Below are 16,670 nucleotides of genomic sequence, written 5' to 3'. Positions count from 1 at the left end.
CTTTTCTTGAATCTTGTATTTGAAAGTCGAATTTTCTATTCAGCTTTGAGGTTTTCATTAGGAAAGTTTGAAAGTCCCCCATCTGATTGAATATCCACCTTTTCCCCTCCAAGATTATGCTCAATTTTGTTGATTCTTAGTTGTAATCCAAGTTCCTTTGCCTTTGGGAATATCATGCTCCAAGTCCTCCAAAACTTTGTTATAGGAGCTGCTAAATTCTAGGTAATCCTGTTTGTGGCTCCTTTGTATTTGAATTGTTTCTTTCTGGCTAGTTGCAATATTTTCTCCTTGATCTGATAATTCTGGAATGTGACTACAATATCCTTGGAGTTGTCGTTTTCACATCACTTTTAGAAGGTGATCAGTCTATTCTTTCATTTACTATTTTGACCTCTGGTTCTAGAATATCAGGAAAGTTTTCCTTGATAATTTCTTGGAAGATTTTTCCAGTCTCTTTTTTTGGATCATGGCTTTCAGGTACTCTAATAATACTTAAATGATCTCTCCTGGATTTATTTTCCAGATGAGTTGTTTTTCCAGTGAGGTATTTTACATTTTCTTCTTTTTTCATTATTTCCATTTTTAGTGATTCTTGATGTCTCAGAGAGTCATTAGCTTCCACTTGCCCAATTCTAATTTTTAAGGAATTATTTTCTTCAGTGAACTTGTATCTCCTTTTCCATTTAACCAATTTTATTTTTAAGGAGTTATTTTCTTCAGTGGATTGTTTTTTCCATTTCATCAATTCTATTTTTAAGGAATTGTTTTCTTCAGTTTATTCTTCCTTTTACAAGTTGTAAACTGTTGCATAACCCTTGTTTTTTTTTTCCAAATTTTTTCTTCTACCTTTCATATTTGTTTTTTTTAATTCTTTTTGAGGGGCAGCTAGTTGGTGTAGTGAATAGAACACTAGCCCTGAAGTCAAGAGGACCCGAGTTCAAATCTGGACTCAGACACTTGCATTCCACTCACATAGTGGACTTCCAGGTCCCATTTTTGATGGAAATTCAAAGGCAGATAGCCTTCTAACCATGTTAGCCAGTAGTCCTTTATTTCAGGAAGCACAAGAATCTCATTCTAAATATCATCAGGCTGCTCGAGCTTTACGTTTACAATTTGGAATCACAAGAGTGGAAGCTAGGAGCATAGTAAAAAGCTGTACAGCTTGTCTTCCTTTCCATGCTCCTACACTCCCTCCAGGGAAGAATCCTCGTGGTTTGAGACCCAATGAAATCTGGCAAATGGATGTGACCCATTATAAATCTTTTGGTCGTCTATCTTTTATTCATGTCGTGATAGACACCTTTTCAGGATTCACATTTGCAATGCCAGCAGCAAAAGAGACAGCCCGAGTGGTCACTGAATTCCTTATACAAGCTTTTGCAATTATGGGTGTGCCACAAGCAATAAAAACAGACAATGGACCTGCATATACGTCCAAACATTTTACACACTTTTGTGCACAGTATAAGATTTTACATACCACGGGCATACCCTTTAATCCTCAAGGGCAGGCAATAGTAGAGAGAAGAAACAGAGATATTAAGACACTCCTCCAAAAACAAAAGAAAGGGGGAGCCACAGGTAGCCCTAGGGAACTTCTAAATTTAGTTCTCTATACCATTAATTTTCTAATTTTTGACAAAGATGCGCTGGCTCCAGCAGACAGATTTTATAACCCACCAGAAGGGCAGTGTCCAGTGAGAGCATCTCCACTGTCCTTAGATAATCGCCAGGTGATGTGGAGAGATCCAGAAAGTGGTGAATGGAAGGGACCAGATAGGTTAACTGCCTGGGGGAGAGGGTTTGCTTGTATTTCTTCAGCAGGAGAAGGAATCAGATGGGTGCCAACAAGTCATATTCGCCTTGTCCATCAGAGAGAGACAGAAAAAGAGAAAGACCTCAAAATAAAGGAGAAGATCTAAGAAACATCTGACACTGAAAGAGCATGGATAATAAGAAGACTGTTAAAGAACTTAAAAACCAGCAGGAATCATTGGACTTCCTCACACAAGATGAGACTAATGGACAATGGACTTATGGACATTTATAAATTTTCAATTTATGATTATGTTATATACTTCTAGCATGTGTTATGTTACTATGTTACTATATGCTTATGTAATTTATGTAATTATCTGTAATACTTCCCATATTGATGGATTTATGTTTCAAGGTCATTTATGTAATTATCTGTAATACTTCCCATATTGATGGATTTATGTTTCAAGGTCATGACTGTCCTATGTTCTAAATCAAAAGAAAGGGGGAGATGTTAGGATTACTAAGTGAGAACTGAGGTTGTCTGGACAGTGACAAGGTGAGAATTCAGGTTTTCTGGACAATTACAAGGTGAGAACTCAGGTTGACTTGATAGAGGGGGCAAGCTCATTGGCTGGGGTGGTTCTTCCCAGAAGCCCTTGCATTATCCCACGCCCATTCTCTGGGAGAATAAAAGAGAGGACTCTCAGAGAAAGAAGAAGACTCTCTGCATTACATCAGGCCTGACGGGGCTCTCTGCAGGAAGGGAAGTCACTTCTAAGGACAAGAGTTAACAGCAACTGCCTGGAGACAACGGTTCGTTACAGGAAGAAGAATCTGTCTGAGAGATTTGAGTAGACACAGCAGATCTCTTCCCAGAGAGCGATCCAGCAGCTTCTGGAGACGACAGCTCACTACAATTGGCGTCCACACGTGGGGCAAGGACTTTGGCTTATCCTGACAAGAGGAGCTAGACCAGACCTTCGCAAATACTTCCTGACTGTATAACCCTGGGAAAGTCACTTAACCCCAATTGCCTCAGGAAAAAAAAACAAAAAACCTTTTGACTTCTAAGAAGAATTTTTGGATTTGAGAACAATTCATCTTCCCCTTTAAGGTTTCACATACTTTTGTATACTTTTATAAAGGACTAATGTGAGATGTTTTCTTATAATTTTCTTTGGGACCATGTTTGTTAGTTGCAGTTTCTACACCATTCAATTTTTACTCTCTCATGGTGGTCATTACTTCCATTTGTATTGTAGTCATTGTGCAGATTGTTGTTTTTTTGTTGTTGCTGTTGCTGTTATTGTTCTGCAGACTTCCTTCTACATAAGTTCTTGCAGGTCTCTCCATATTTCCCAGCAGTCACTGTATTCATCATTTCTTACAACAAAGTAATATTCCATTAAATTCATGAGCCACAACTTATTTAGTCATTCCTCAATCAATAAGCTTCTTATCTGTTTTCAGTTCTTGGATATCATACAAAGTACTGTTCTTATAAATATTTTCCTTGGGTATGTGCCTAGCTAGGAAATGTTTGGGTCAATGGTTATGGACATTTTAGCCACTTTATTTGGATAAAGCTAAATATGATTACATTTTCACAAACTGATCATTCATACAACTTTTTCAAGAACGCCTCAAGAAGTAAGGTGCATCCATCGAGGAGACTTTGAATGGCTTGGCTCCTCTAGCCTCCAGAATTCCATAAATCCCTTTCCCATGTCCCACTTTCACAGCTCAATAGCATTTAGGAGGTGCAACCAGAATGCATGGATGGAACCCATCCATGCCAATCTGCCATCCTCTTGAAAGCCACCCAGTTGGTTTTCATTATTTTCCCCCAATGTTTCCAAGTAATTAATCCTCACTATGGATTAACGACCTCTAAAATTTCCATACGGCTTGATTGTTCCCTCATTAAGCATTCTGCTGCTCTTGGAAAAACCAAGTTGGAGTTCAGGCGCCCGAGTTTGAATACACTGGGTTTGGCAGGAGCAAAGCTCTGAGGTTTTATCTCACAATGAGCACTTCTGGCCTCCCTGGAAGTCAATCCAGATTTTTATGCCAATATGTACAAAATTCATAATTTGGGGAACATTATTCCCTGGTTGAGAGATTTGATTTTTCACAGACAAAAGCACACAGGCCAATTAAAGGACCTGGAAGCACCTGTTGAGAAAAATAAGATTTGGGCTTTGTGTTTCCACCCTGACCTCAGGGAAAATTGCTGCACATTTTGTGTTCTCTTCAATTCACTTAAATGTGGTTTTCTAATGAGTTTGCCAGTACTCACGCTATTTTTCTTCTCAGAGTTCTGTTGAGCAAATTATTTTCTGCTCACCCATGAGGGGTTGGCAGGATAATTGCTACCAAGCAAGTTAGGGCGGGGTCTGCAAGGTCACGGTCTGGAAGCAAAGATTCTGATCATATCATATCATTCCTCTATTCAAAAACTCTTGATGATTCCCTATTTTCTACCAAATAAAGTCCAAACTCCTAATTGTAGTCTTTAAGGCCCCAACCTAGCTTTCTTGCCTTAATTCACATGATCCTGTTTAACACAGTCCATATCCCAGACAAACTGGACAGCTACTTGTGCCATGTCCTCATCCTGTACTCTCTCATCCAGTGTCTTTGCTCATGGGGTAAATAATCCCCACAATGGACTGCTTCAGTTGCCATCTTTTCTTTCATTCAAGGCCCAATTCAGGTGCTGCTCAATTAATCTATTCTGTTCCTGCTATATGTTGAATGCTGCTGTTCAGGATGGAACCCCCATTTGGAGTTTTTGGGCAGAGATACTGAAGTGATTTGCCATTTCCTTCTTCAGCTCATTTTGCAGGGTTAAGTGACTTGCTCAAGGTCTTACTTACATAAGCATCTGAGGGCAGATTTAAACTCAGGAAGATGAGTCCCTTCCTGACTCTAAATCTGGTACTTTCTCCACTGCACTACCTAAGCTACTAATATGCTGAATCCTATGCTGGGAAATGGAAGAGATGCCAAATGTTCCCAAGATCAATATCTAATAGTAGAAGTAAACCCTTAATAAATGATTATTAAATTTAACTGAATGGAGTCTGACTACCAAAGAGGAACTAATTGACAAAGTAGAAATTAAGGGAATCTTGGAGACAACTGACCACTCCATCACAAAGATCATGGCAAAGAAACAGATGAAACCCTTGGTTTTCCCAGAGCAGAGTTCAAATAGTTCAGAAATGGATGACAGATAAGAAGCAATGGCCTAAACAACTCCCAGAAAATGTTGGCTTAAAAAGGGATGGGATTCTCCCAAGAATCAAATCATAAGGCCCCTGTAAAAATACTTCTCATGATAAAAACTAAAGGCTAGCTAGAGATATTGATATGGTCCTTCTACCCAACTCAGAGGCAACTTAAATGGAAATAATAGATAGAATATCGAATTTGGAGACAGGAAGACCTGAGTTAGAATCACAGCCCAGACACTTAATATCTATGTTACCCTTAACAAGTCACATAGCCACTCTATAACCCTTAACAAGTCACATAGCCACTCTGAACCTCAGTATCCTCTTCTATAAAATGAGTTTAATAATAGCTTTTACTTAATAAGGTTGTTGTCATTTTCTTGTAAAGTACTTTGCAGACCTGGAAGTGTTACATATATGCTAGATATTATTATTATTATTATTATTATTATTATTATTATTATTATTATTATTATTATTATTATTATTATTAAATTATATGTCTGCAAGGCAGAAACAAAATCAATGAGCATTTATTAAGCTACTACTGTATGCCAGGTGTCTACTATTTTCATCTCAACAGAAACTGGCCAACTACAGCTATGGTGAAATGGGAACCCTCTAGATTTAGATTTAGAATCAAAAAGCTGTCATTCAATCATTTTAGGCATGTCTGGCTCTTCATGACCCTATATGGGATTTTCTTCACAAAGACACTGGACTGGTTTGCCATTTCCTTCTTCAGCTCATTTTACAGATGAGGAAACTGAGGCAAACAAGGTGAAGTGACGTGCCCAGGGTCACACAGCCAGTAAGTATCTGAGGCTGTATAGGATCTAAGGCCTGACTCCAGGTCTACTGCTCTATATACACTGTGCCACCTAACACTGATATATTTTCTATTCGAGTCTTGACTCAAAGGATCTGTGTTCAAATCTTGATGGGTTTATTGCTAGCTGTTTGGCCTTTGGGGAAGTGTGACTTTATACAACTCTGTTTCCCAGGCTGTCAAAAAAGGATTTTATTTATAAGTTGCTTACTAAGGTCTCCCTTGCCTTTCTATGACTCCAGATCCAATGTTCTTTCCACTACAGATATCTGTTGCCTACCTAACACAAACAACAATGATCGTAAAAATAACTGACATCTATAGAAGGTATCCCCAGTCTTAGTACAATTTTAAGTTGCTAAAGTTTGAAACCACACTCAGACTTCTGGGACACTTTGCTTTAAGTTTTGCGAAGCTTTTATGCTCCTTTTCCTATTTGAACATCACAAAAACCTGGTGATATAGACACTGTGGAAAGATTGTCCATTTTACAGATGAGGACAATGGGGCAGAGAGAAGCCAAGTGATTTGTATATGGTCTCCCAGCTTCTGCTGATAGACAGCAGAAACTAGATTCAAACCCACTTTCTTCAAACCCAGCCCTAAGAATCTGAACAGAGCTCCAAAGTTGGTGTCCTGGAGGTGAATGGTGTTCACTGAGACCAGAAAAAGCCTCAAGAGACAACAAGAGGAAAGAGAGGAAAGATAGAAGGGGACAGAAAAGACATTTTATTGGTTCCTCAGTTATCTTGTCTTTTTGTGTCTTTTTTTCCCACTTAATAGTATTTTCTTTTTCCAATTACATGCAAAGATTATTTTCATCATCCTCTTTTATAGGATTTTGAGTTTTAATTTTTTTCTCCCTCCTTCCCTCCCATTCTCCCTTTCTGAAGATGGCAAACAATCTCATATAGCTTATACATGTACAATCATATGAAACATTTCCACATTAGTCATATTGTGAAAGAAGAATCAAAACAAAAGGGAAAAACCATAAAAAAGTGAAAATAGTCTGCTTTGATCTGTAGTTAGACTCCATAATTCTTTCTCTGGATTCAGATGGCACTTTCCAACACGAGTCTATTGGAATTGTCTGAAATCGTTTTATTTCTGAGAAGAGTTAAGTATTGTTGTAGTTGATCATCACACAATATTGGGATTATTATGTACAATGGCCTCCTGGTTTTGTTCACTTCACGCAGTATTGGTTTGTACAAATCTTTCTAAGATTTTTCTGAAATCTGCCTGCTCACAATTTCTTACAGAACAATAATATTCCATAACATTCATATACCATAACTTGTAGTCAGCCATTCTCCAACCGATGAGCATCCACTCAGTTTCCAGTTTCTTGTCACTACGAAAAGGGCTGCCACAAACATTTTTGCACACGTGGGTCCCTTTCCCTCCTTTAAGATCTGTTTGGGATACAGGCCCAGTAGAAACACTGCTGGGCCAAAGGGCATGCACAGTTTGATAGCCCTTTGGGCTTAATTCCAGATTGCTCTCCAGAATGATTGGACCAGTTCACAACAGAGAGATCCTCTTCTGATTCAGAACTACGAGATGGATCATTTGGCAAAACTACCAGGGGACAGAGTTGCTGTCCTCAGTAGCAAACAGTAGAAAACAAGCCCATGATTCCTCCTTGGCTGGAACTGGGCTAGTTACTAACCAAACAGGGAGTCTAACCAAGTGTCCATTCGGAGTCAGTACTCTCACAGCCCCATCTTAGAGTTGGTCTGTGTTAGCTTCCTCAGGACATGGCTCAGGCTGCCTCATGATGAGACCAAAACTAGCACTCCTTCCATGTACTCTATTGCCTAATCTCAATTTCCTCAACTGTAAAGTGCAAAGAATAATCTTTGTCCTATCTACCTCATAGAGCTTTTGTGAGGAGAAATTCTATTTTAACTTTTTAAGGAATATTTTTAAAAAGGTATTATAAAAGAAAAAAAAAAGAAAATATATACCTTACCCCAAAGAGTTGGCAATCAAAATCTCAATTATTTTTACCCAAGGGGGAATGGAGACACAAGCAGGTTAAATGCCTTGCCCTTGACCACCTAGTGGCCGATCATTAGCAAAGGAGCTGGAACAAGAGCCCATTGGATCACTTCCTCTCTATTTCCAACAGCATCTGCTCTGTTTACACTCTAATAATCCTTTAGGCATATATAGTCTCCCTTCTTCCATCTGATGGCCATACTCTTTCATTCTCCCAGAACTCCATGATGACAGAGGTGGGAGGGACTTCAGCAGACATCCAGGCCAAGACCACACCCAAGCAAGAATCCACTCTGAATATCCTGAGCTCCCTTTGCTTCAAGATTTCCAGTGCAAGGAGGAGGAGGGAGCAGATAAACCTACTGTCTTCCAAGACAGACCTTTCTACTTACACTGAGATGGTTCTCATTGATAGTCATTTCCGACTTGGAGTTGAAATCTTCCTCTCGGTGGCTTCAATCCATCATTCCTAGTTTTGTTCTCTGGGGCCAAGCAGAATAAAGTTAACCCCCATTATATATGACAACCCTTCTAATACTTGAAAAGGACAATTGCATCCCCCTTATGTCTTCTCTTCTCCAGGCTAAACAACTCTAGTTCTTTAAACCACTTCTCATACAGCATGACCCCTGGGTCTTTCACCATCTCAGTTACCCTCTAGCATATCAATACTTTTCTAAAAGTGCAGGATTCAAAACTAACATCAAAAAAGAGAGCAGGTCATCTCATTTTGGACAGTATTGATGTTAGCCATTGATTGAGCCGGCCTACTTCTAATATGAGCTTTGGTTAATATTGAGGTCAATGGTATGTTATTTTTCAAGTTAGGTTGTGCTCCCACAGAATTATCTTATTCATGAGGCACATCTTACCTTATACAAGCGCAAAAAGAGAGAAATGATATTATTAGAACATGTTGCCCTTTGTATTTTCCAGTTATAATAAGTGTTTAGACACCTAGAAAGTTGTAAATTCAGAGAAGTCAACGTGAAAGCAAAAGGAAAAATCGCAAGATTCTAAAGCACTAGGTTGGGATGCCACAAGGGCCAGGAAATTCTACATGGGGTAAAATAGAACATTTTATAGACATGGAAAGGGACTTACCAAAAAAGTATATCTACTTTGCAACAGAATACAAGCTACCAGAGGGAAAGGGCTGTTGATCACTGCCTTTTTTTCCCCTACAGGACCTCAAAGCAGAGCCAACCCAAAGGAACGATTTAATGTAAACATTTTCAATCACGTACAATTCTTGCTGCAGATTTTCTCTTGCAGTAGCATTCAGTCTGGTCTTTCTACTTCCAGCCTCTCCATGGCTCCAGCTAACCCTTCAAGAACTTATCAGAATCATCCTAATCATTCCTAAGGAAATCACATTCCTAATGAAGAAATCCAGCCCTTCCTTGGAAACTTGCTGGTTGTGTCACTCTGAACAAGTCACTAAATGCCACTCAGCCTCAGTAAAATAGCACATAGTAAAATATGGGGGTTGGAATCAATGACCTTTAAGGTCTTCTAACTCTAAATCTATATGATGAGAACTCACTGGGGATTTACACTGTCCCTGTCACCCTATCCAAAGACTTTATCTTGCCATTCAAAGCCCTGCCTTAACTTTCCTTTACCTATTTTCTTTGTATGAGAGGTAGCATGGAATAACAGAAAGAGGAATTTGCAAGAACTGTGTTCAAATGTCACCTCCATCACTTAATACCTGTATGACCTTGAATATGTTATTTAACCTCTTTGAACCTGTTTCCTCATCTGTAAATCAACATTTGTTAAGTACCTTCTTTTTTTTTTCTTTTGCTGAGCAATTGAGGTTAAGTGACTTGACCGGGGTCACAGATAGCTATTTGAACTCTGGTCCTCCTGACGTCAGGACCCGTGACCCGTGCTCTATCCATTGTGCCACCCAGCTGCCCCCTATTAAGCACCTTCTATGTGCCAGACACTGTGCTAAATGCTAGGGATGCAAAAAGAGGCCTTGCTCTCCAGGAACTGTAAAATGAGCAGATTAGACTAGCTGACTTGTGAGATCCCTTCCAGCTACGGAGCCAGTATTCTATAGCCATCTATACTCAAGGCACTATCCTAGGTCCTGAAGATGCAAGCTCCAAACAAAATAATTATCTCTGCCTTGGAGAACATGCAGATTTAACGTCTTGTGAGAGTCTACAATGAGAAAAAAATGCCTGTAGGTTGCTTTGTCAACATAAAGCTTTTGAAATGCTAGCTCTTTCCTTTCTTTTTTCCATCTTCTCCTTGCTCTGATTCTCTGGTTCTCTTAAATACAAGATAGTGGATATTAACCGCCCAGTACCCATTGATTCTGTATTGAGTCTATTCTATCTGTGGAGAACAAGGTTTGAGCTAACTTGAACCTCACACACTTATGTTTCCTACCTTTAAAATCTATTTATCATGTATAGTAGAAAGATTTAGAGCATGAATACCTAGGTCTGAAGGCTGACTCTGCTATGGGCTTAATGGGGAGGTGTACCCTCACTGTGTCTCAGAAGAGGCATAAAGCACAAAGAGCTTTGCTCCCCAAGAATATGATAGATGAGAACAAGCCCAAAGTCCAAGTAAAAAGGAGGCTCCTTGTGGATGGAAAGCTCTTCCAGATCCATATGTCTGTACATGACATTGCATTGAATTCATCAAGCCCGAGGACATTATATATTACCCTGAAAGAGATCTGAAGTTGCTCAAAGGAATTTGACCTCACCATCCACACAAGAAATCCCAAGTGGATGAAGAATATCTATTGCCCCACTAACAATGTATATTTGAATAGATCACCTACAGTTTCAGAATATTCAGCACATAGAAATAGATAAGAAGTTGGCAGAGAATTGAAGAGGAGAGGAGTGGGTTGGATTTTCTTTGGGAACTTGTAAAGCTCCATTAATGATGCCAAGCTTCCCATGATACCAAAGGCCCTTTAAAAAAAAAAACTCACTACCATTCTACTGCTATTGTTCTATGACAACAAGGCACAGAACATAAAACTCTCTAAAGAATTAGTAATAAAAACACAAAGCGTGCTGAAGTGTGTTATTAAATTTGATTAAGAATAATCATACAGAAGACAATAGGAAGACACATGGTGGGTGTGGGCAGCTATAGCATATAGTCAATTAGGATTTCCAAAGTGGGACAGGAGTAAATTATGTCATCAAGGAATTGAAGAAAAGAAGAAAATAAGGGCAGATCACATGACAATGGTGAGGGACGCCAGGTAGACGGTCAGAATGCTTTACTTTTGTAATATCAGGAAAAAACTACAGAAGTTCTCTAGCACAGAGCTGTCAGATCTGACATCCCAAGAGCCCAATTTAGATCAAAATGTCATTGGGAAATGCTTAATAAAATAAATAAAAATGCAACAAAACATGGATAATATCACACTGTAAAACTAAGTCAATACACAGCCTGCACGGATCCTTGTGTATAGGTTGGTGTTTCTACTTGATTAGCACATCTCTGCTCTAACACACTGGAGGGACCTCCTGTAATTACATGCACAAGAGTAACAGACTGGACAGGAATAGATGGGCTGCTATCTACAACTGGATGGAACTCTCCTGAATTTAGAAGAACCCCGATCCACTGGAATATTATAATTGTTGTCATTATAATTAAATACAAGATTTAATATTAATAACAATCAAAACATTAAACACTATAATAATGCCAGAGAAACTGAGGCAAGACAGAGACTGGTTTTTAATCTTTTAACATGAAGAGTTTAGACTAGCTGACTGATTGGAACTCATGTTCAAAATCATTTGGCTCTGAGGAATGGAGACAGGGAACTTTTATAGGGTTTTAGCTAACTAGGGTTTGCAAACAGAATAACCTGAGTTATACAATCTTAAAGTGGAAACAAAGGCAGAAAAGGGGGGCAAAGACACTGGGTGGGTGGACAAGCCATAATTCCAGGAGAGGACCATAACTTAGTCCTGACAGGATAAGGGTCAAGATAAGAAGTTTGAGGACAGGAGGCAGCGATTCGAGGGGCAGTACTCAAAAGGAGGGGGAATTATCCCAACAAGGATTGAGATAAAGCACTTGAAGTTTATGACTCAATGGTATTTCAAGGTTTTTCTTGACTCAGTTCTCCCAGTCCTAATGGCAAGGAAGGGAAGATGGCCATAATAATTTGATTCAGGGTATAACAATATTAGATCTCTCTATTGATTATCTTCAGTTTCTTCTTATAGATATTTTGTTTGGATTTGGTTGTTTACATGCTATGATGTCCATTAGACAATGAGTTCCTTGAAATGGAAAGAATCTTTTGCCCTTCTTATAGTATTCCCCAGAACTTAGTCCAGTGTCTGGCACAGGGTAGGTGCTTAATAGTCTTGTTGACTTGCTGACTTGACTTAACAAGATATTGTAATTTGTGAAAGGAGAGACTAGAGAGCCTTTCCCAGACTAGAGAGGGGGAAGGCCCTCTAAAAGCAGGGACCATATTTTATCTAAATTATTCCTTAGTATCTACCACAGTGTACTGCTAACAGTAGAGGCAACGTAAACATTGGCTGGATCGAATGGATCTTCTAGCAGCATAAAAGCTAGGCCGGATTTGAGACGCTTTGCTCCTTCTTCACTACGTGGATTCATGTAGTGAATCAGACCACTTCCCAGTGCGGACAAGCAGGGCGTGCAGGAGGCTAGTCACCCAGCTACACCCTCCACCCGGTTTAAAATATAGAGTAGCAAAGCCCATAAGTCTTAGAGGGAACGGACAGGGCTTAAAAGTCACTCTCTGCTCTCAGGGACTTTCTGAATAAGTGCTCCTTTAGACAACAGCCTGGTCTATAAATTATATAGGCCTCTACACAGAGCCAGCCTCAAATCAGCATACTGCATGGCAGCTTTGTATGCACAACCCGTTCTTCCCCCAAACACTAGCTGTTCGGTGCTTCACCTGTTGTTGGCTTAATTATGTCCCTCAGTAGGTGGCCACAAAATCAAAACAGAAAAGAACAACATAAACCAGCACAACATTGCAGAGGGTCAGGACTAATGTGTGCCAGGAGTTGGTTTTCATGTGATCCAACTTGGAACGTTTTGATTAATAATATGCCGCATCTTAGTATGGCTCCCTAACAATCAGAAGAAGAACAAGGAAGAAATGATCAGTCTTTTGTTGCTTCAGTTGGTAGGAATGTGTAGCTACCGTCAAATGTAGCTTCATCACCTGATGAAGTTGGATTTGATAATCTGGCCCCGGTTCCCTTTCTGTTCTAAGGTTCCATGAGTGTAACGTGCTGTCGTCTCCAGAAGCTGCCAATCGCTCTCTGGGCGGAGATCTGCTGTGTCAACTCAAATCTCTCGGACAGATTCTTCTTCCTGTAGAGAACCGTTGTCTCCAGACAGTTGCCGTTCACTCTTGTCCAGAGAAGTGATTTCCCTTCCTGCAGAGAGCTGCCTCAAGTCTGGTCTAGAGCAGAGACTCACTTTTTTTTCCAGAGCTGCCCTCTTTTATGCTCACAGAGAATGGGCGTGGGATAATGCAAGGGCTTCTGGGAAGAATTACTTCAACCAATGAACTTGCTCCTCCTAAGCATGCAAGCTCTTCCCCAGGAAAGGCCGGAACTAGAGAATTGTCAAGTACCGACTTAGCGCTTAGTAAGAACCTAACACATGAGTCTCCTGATTAAAGGCTCTTCTCTAGTATCCAAGAATTATTAGTAAATTCATTGTTTTTCTCTTTACACTTCTATTCCCAAAGCTATTTTTTTGGTTGTGGGCTCTAAGTTGGTGAAGGCCATTGACAATATAAGTGTGGGATTTTTTTTTCCCATTTCCACACATGCCATTTGACTTTTACAACAAAGAGGTCAAGCTCAACAAATATTCTTATGCACCAGCACCTTTGAACAAAGCAGAGGGAACTGGTCCAACAAACAACGGCTTCATCTGCACAGCAGAAGTGTAAACAGGAGCGTGATTACTTGACTAATTGTTTTTCTCCTGGCTTTGGCCATTAGCCAATGCTAGGTTTGGGACCTTAAAGTACCCAACTGTGCCTCCATACACATAAACTTCATCTAGGTGGCCAGGATAAGGATATTCGTATTCGAAGATGGTGTGAAAAACTGGTTGGCAAATTTTTCAGTGTAGAGTAGTGGTTACTTTCATATCTTCACACATTAAATTAAAATTTGATTCCTTTAAACTGTTGAACTAATGTGAAGGCAGTGCCTTTAATAATTTATAGCGTACACAACAGTCTTTTCAGTTAAATTATGCTACCACCGTCACCCAAATTATGACCCGCAGGCAAGATTTAAATCAAGACAACTTTGGAATTGAAAGTCTGTTCCACTGAAGTGTCAAACTGCCAGTGTGAGTGTTCAGAAAGCAAATGTTGCTTATCACCACCCAGCTGTCTTAGAGACCAACGTGATCCATAATTGTATTTTGAGGTGATAAAACAGAAGCTCTGGAAATGAATGGAGCCCGCCTAAGGGGCAAGGTGAGGAGGTCAAGCAGAAATGCAAAGCCAGCTTGGGCAGCCTCTCTTACCTGAAAGGAGGATTCTCAGCCACAGCACTGGGTGCCCGGTTTCCTTCCATGGTACAGTTTGGATGTCAGGGTGCCCTGACATCAGCTGGGGCTTGAAGTCTCTTGGGTTCAAAAGGGAAAAAACTGCTCTGAAGCCAGTCAGCCATCTGTAGGATAGCAAAGAAGGAAAAGATGAAGGAAGATCAAAAAGAGCTACAATGGTGGAGCATCGGCATTTGAGATTTTGTTCTTAGCAAGGGGGTGGGGAAGTAGGTCATTTGTATAAAGAAACTCTTTTCTCTCCTCCCTTGCCTTCCTTTGCCCTCTCTCCTCCTTCCTAGCAATTTGGTTCCGCTACTTCGGATCTGTGTGAGTAGATCACTTTTTTTCCCCATCCCATCCATGACTCAATTTCCTCATCTGGAAAATGACGATGTTGGAACGAATGCCCTTTTAAGTTCCCTTCCAGTTCTAGATTCTACCTTTGTTCACCATTTTCTCTGTCTGCTTCTGCTTCTTTATTTCTCTCACCACCCCCTCCCCGAAGAACATACAAGATATGTCCAGGAACTCTTCAGGCCTGCTGGCCAGATTCAGCCTCACAAAGAAAGACTAGGAAACCATACAGCCATGTGAATTAACATGGCAACCCTAGACCAAGGAAACAGAAACAAGATAGGTCCATGGGGCTCCTCTGCCTGGCATTTGTAGCATCATTCAGTTGCCCCATTGGGACGTCCCATTCCCTTCCTGGGGCCAGAGGGACAGAAAAAGCTACAGTTATAGACAGCAGGTGAAACCAAAAAAAGTAGAGCAAAGATTAAAGCACTGAAAATTAGCCCCAACAAGGACAAGTTAAAAGAAAAGAAGAGGTTTCTCCTGAAGCCTGGTCAGGCTTAGTATGGCTACACAGAGAAACAGGAAACATCCAGAGAAATTGCTCATCAATTCAGCCAACAGTGACTAGATTCTGTCCATCGTGAAGAGTGCTGGAGTTAAAGTCTAGAGGACCATGTTCAAATCCCAGATCTCTTTTTTGCTTGCCTCCTGACTGAACTTGAAGAAATCATTTTTATCTCAATGAACCTGGAGAGTCAATGGGCATCTTGGGTCTCACTGCCCCCACGCATCTTGTAGCTTGAAATGCCGGGGGTTGAGACCCGGTTCTGCTGATTCTTCATTGTGGGATGCTGGGGAAGCTCCTGCTGCTGTTTGGGCTTCTGTCCTTATAAAGTAAAAGAGTTTGCCTATAATCTCGAAGGTTCCCACCTAAGATCTTGAATTGTTTAGTTGAAAGAAGCATGGTAAATAACTGGATCCAAATCACACTGTATTTTAAGAGAATTCTCCACTATCGAAGGGGATAAGGGATTAATGTTGAGGTTGTTATGGTCACCTTCCCTCTTTCCACCTGCTCTTTTTAAAAGGCTCATGACACATCTATTTACTAGAGTGTTTATTATATGATCACCGTATGATTGGACTTTAAGCTACTTGCCCAAAAGACTGGTTCTCATCTAAACTTCATTTTGTCCTATGCCTAGCATCATACTCAGTCTTCTGATACATCATGGTGATATAGATGAGAAATTTTTTTAAACAATAAGGGTTAAGTGACTTGCTCAGTGTCACACAGCTAGTATGTGGTGCACATTTGAACTCAAGTCCTCCGATTCCAGAGCTGCCCCTCTATCCACTATCCCAGCAGCCACCCCTGTGGAGATGAACTTTTGAAGGCTATGCTAACAGGTGGTCCTACTGTGATGGAAAGGATTCAAGTAACTTAGACCTTGCATGACATCATTTGGCCAGCCTAGCCAAATTCAGAAAGGCTCATCATTAGATTAACCAAACAATGACTTTTTTTCAGTCACAGCAACTCTTAAAGCCATCTGCTCAGGTATGGAGAAGCTGACATCCTCATTGGCAGAGGGAATGTCCATATCTGGGAAAACAAATTCTTAAATGACAAAATTACGTCATATGAAGAGTCTATGTCGTAGTGTGTTATAATCGTCAAAAACTGCATTGAGATGAAAGGATCTGAATGGCCTCTCCAGGCTTCTTCTATGTCTAAGACCCTCTGGAAAGAACAAATATATATTTGGTTCCAGTGGGAGTCAGCTTCTATTTGCTAAAGAGGGAATAACAACAGCAGAAGGGGTCTTTCTCTCTCTGTGTGTCTCTGTCTCTGTGTGTGTATGTGTGTGTGTGTTTGTGCGTGTGCGTGTGTGTGTGTGTGTGTGTGTGTGTGTGTGTGTGTTTTCAAATATATTTTTGGTTCTAGTGGGAGTCAGCTTCTATTT

This window comes from Sminthopsis crassicaudata, chromosome X (genome assembly GCF_048593235.1).
Source record: "Sminthopsis crassicaudata isolate SCR6 chromosome X, ASM4859323v1, whole genome shotgun sequence".
Classification (NCBI taxonomy): Eukaryota; Metazoa; Chordata; class Mammalia; order Dasyuromorphia; family Dasyuridae; genus Sminthopsis; species Sminthopsis crassicaudata.
The sequence above is the reverse complement of the archived record's forward strand: the minus strand, read 5'-3'. Positions refer to the sequence as shown.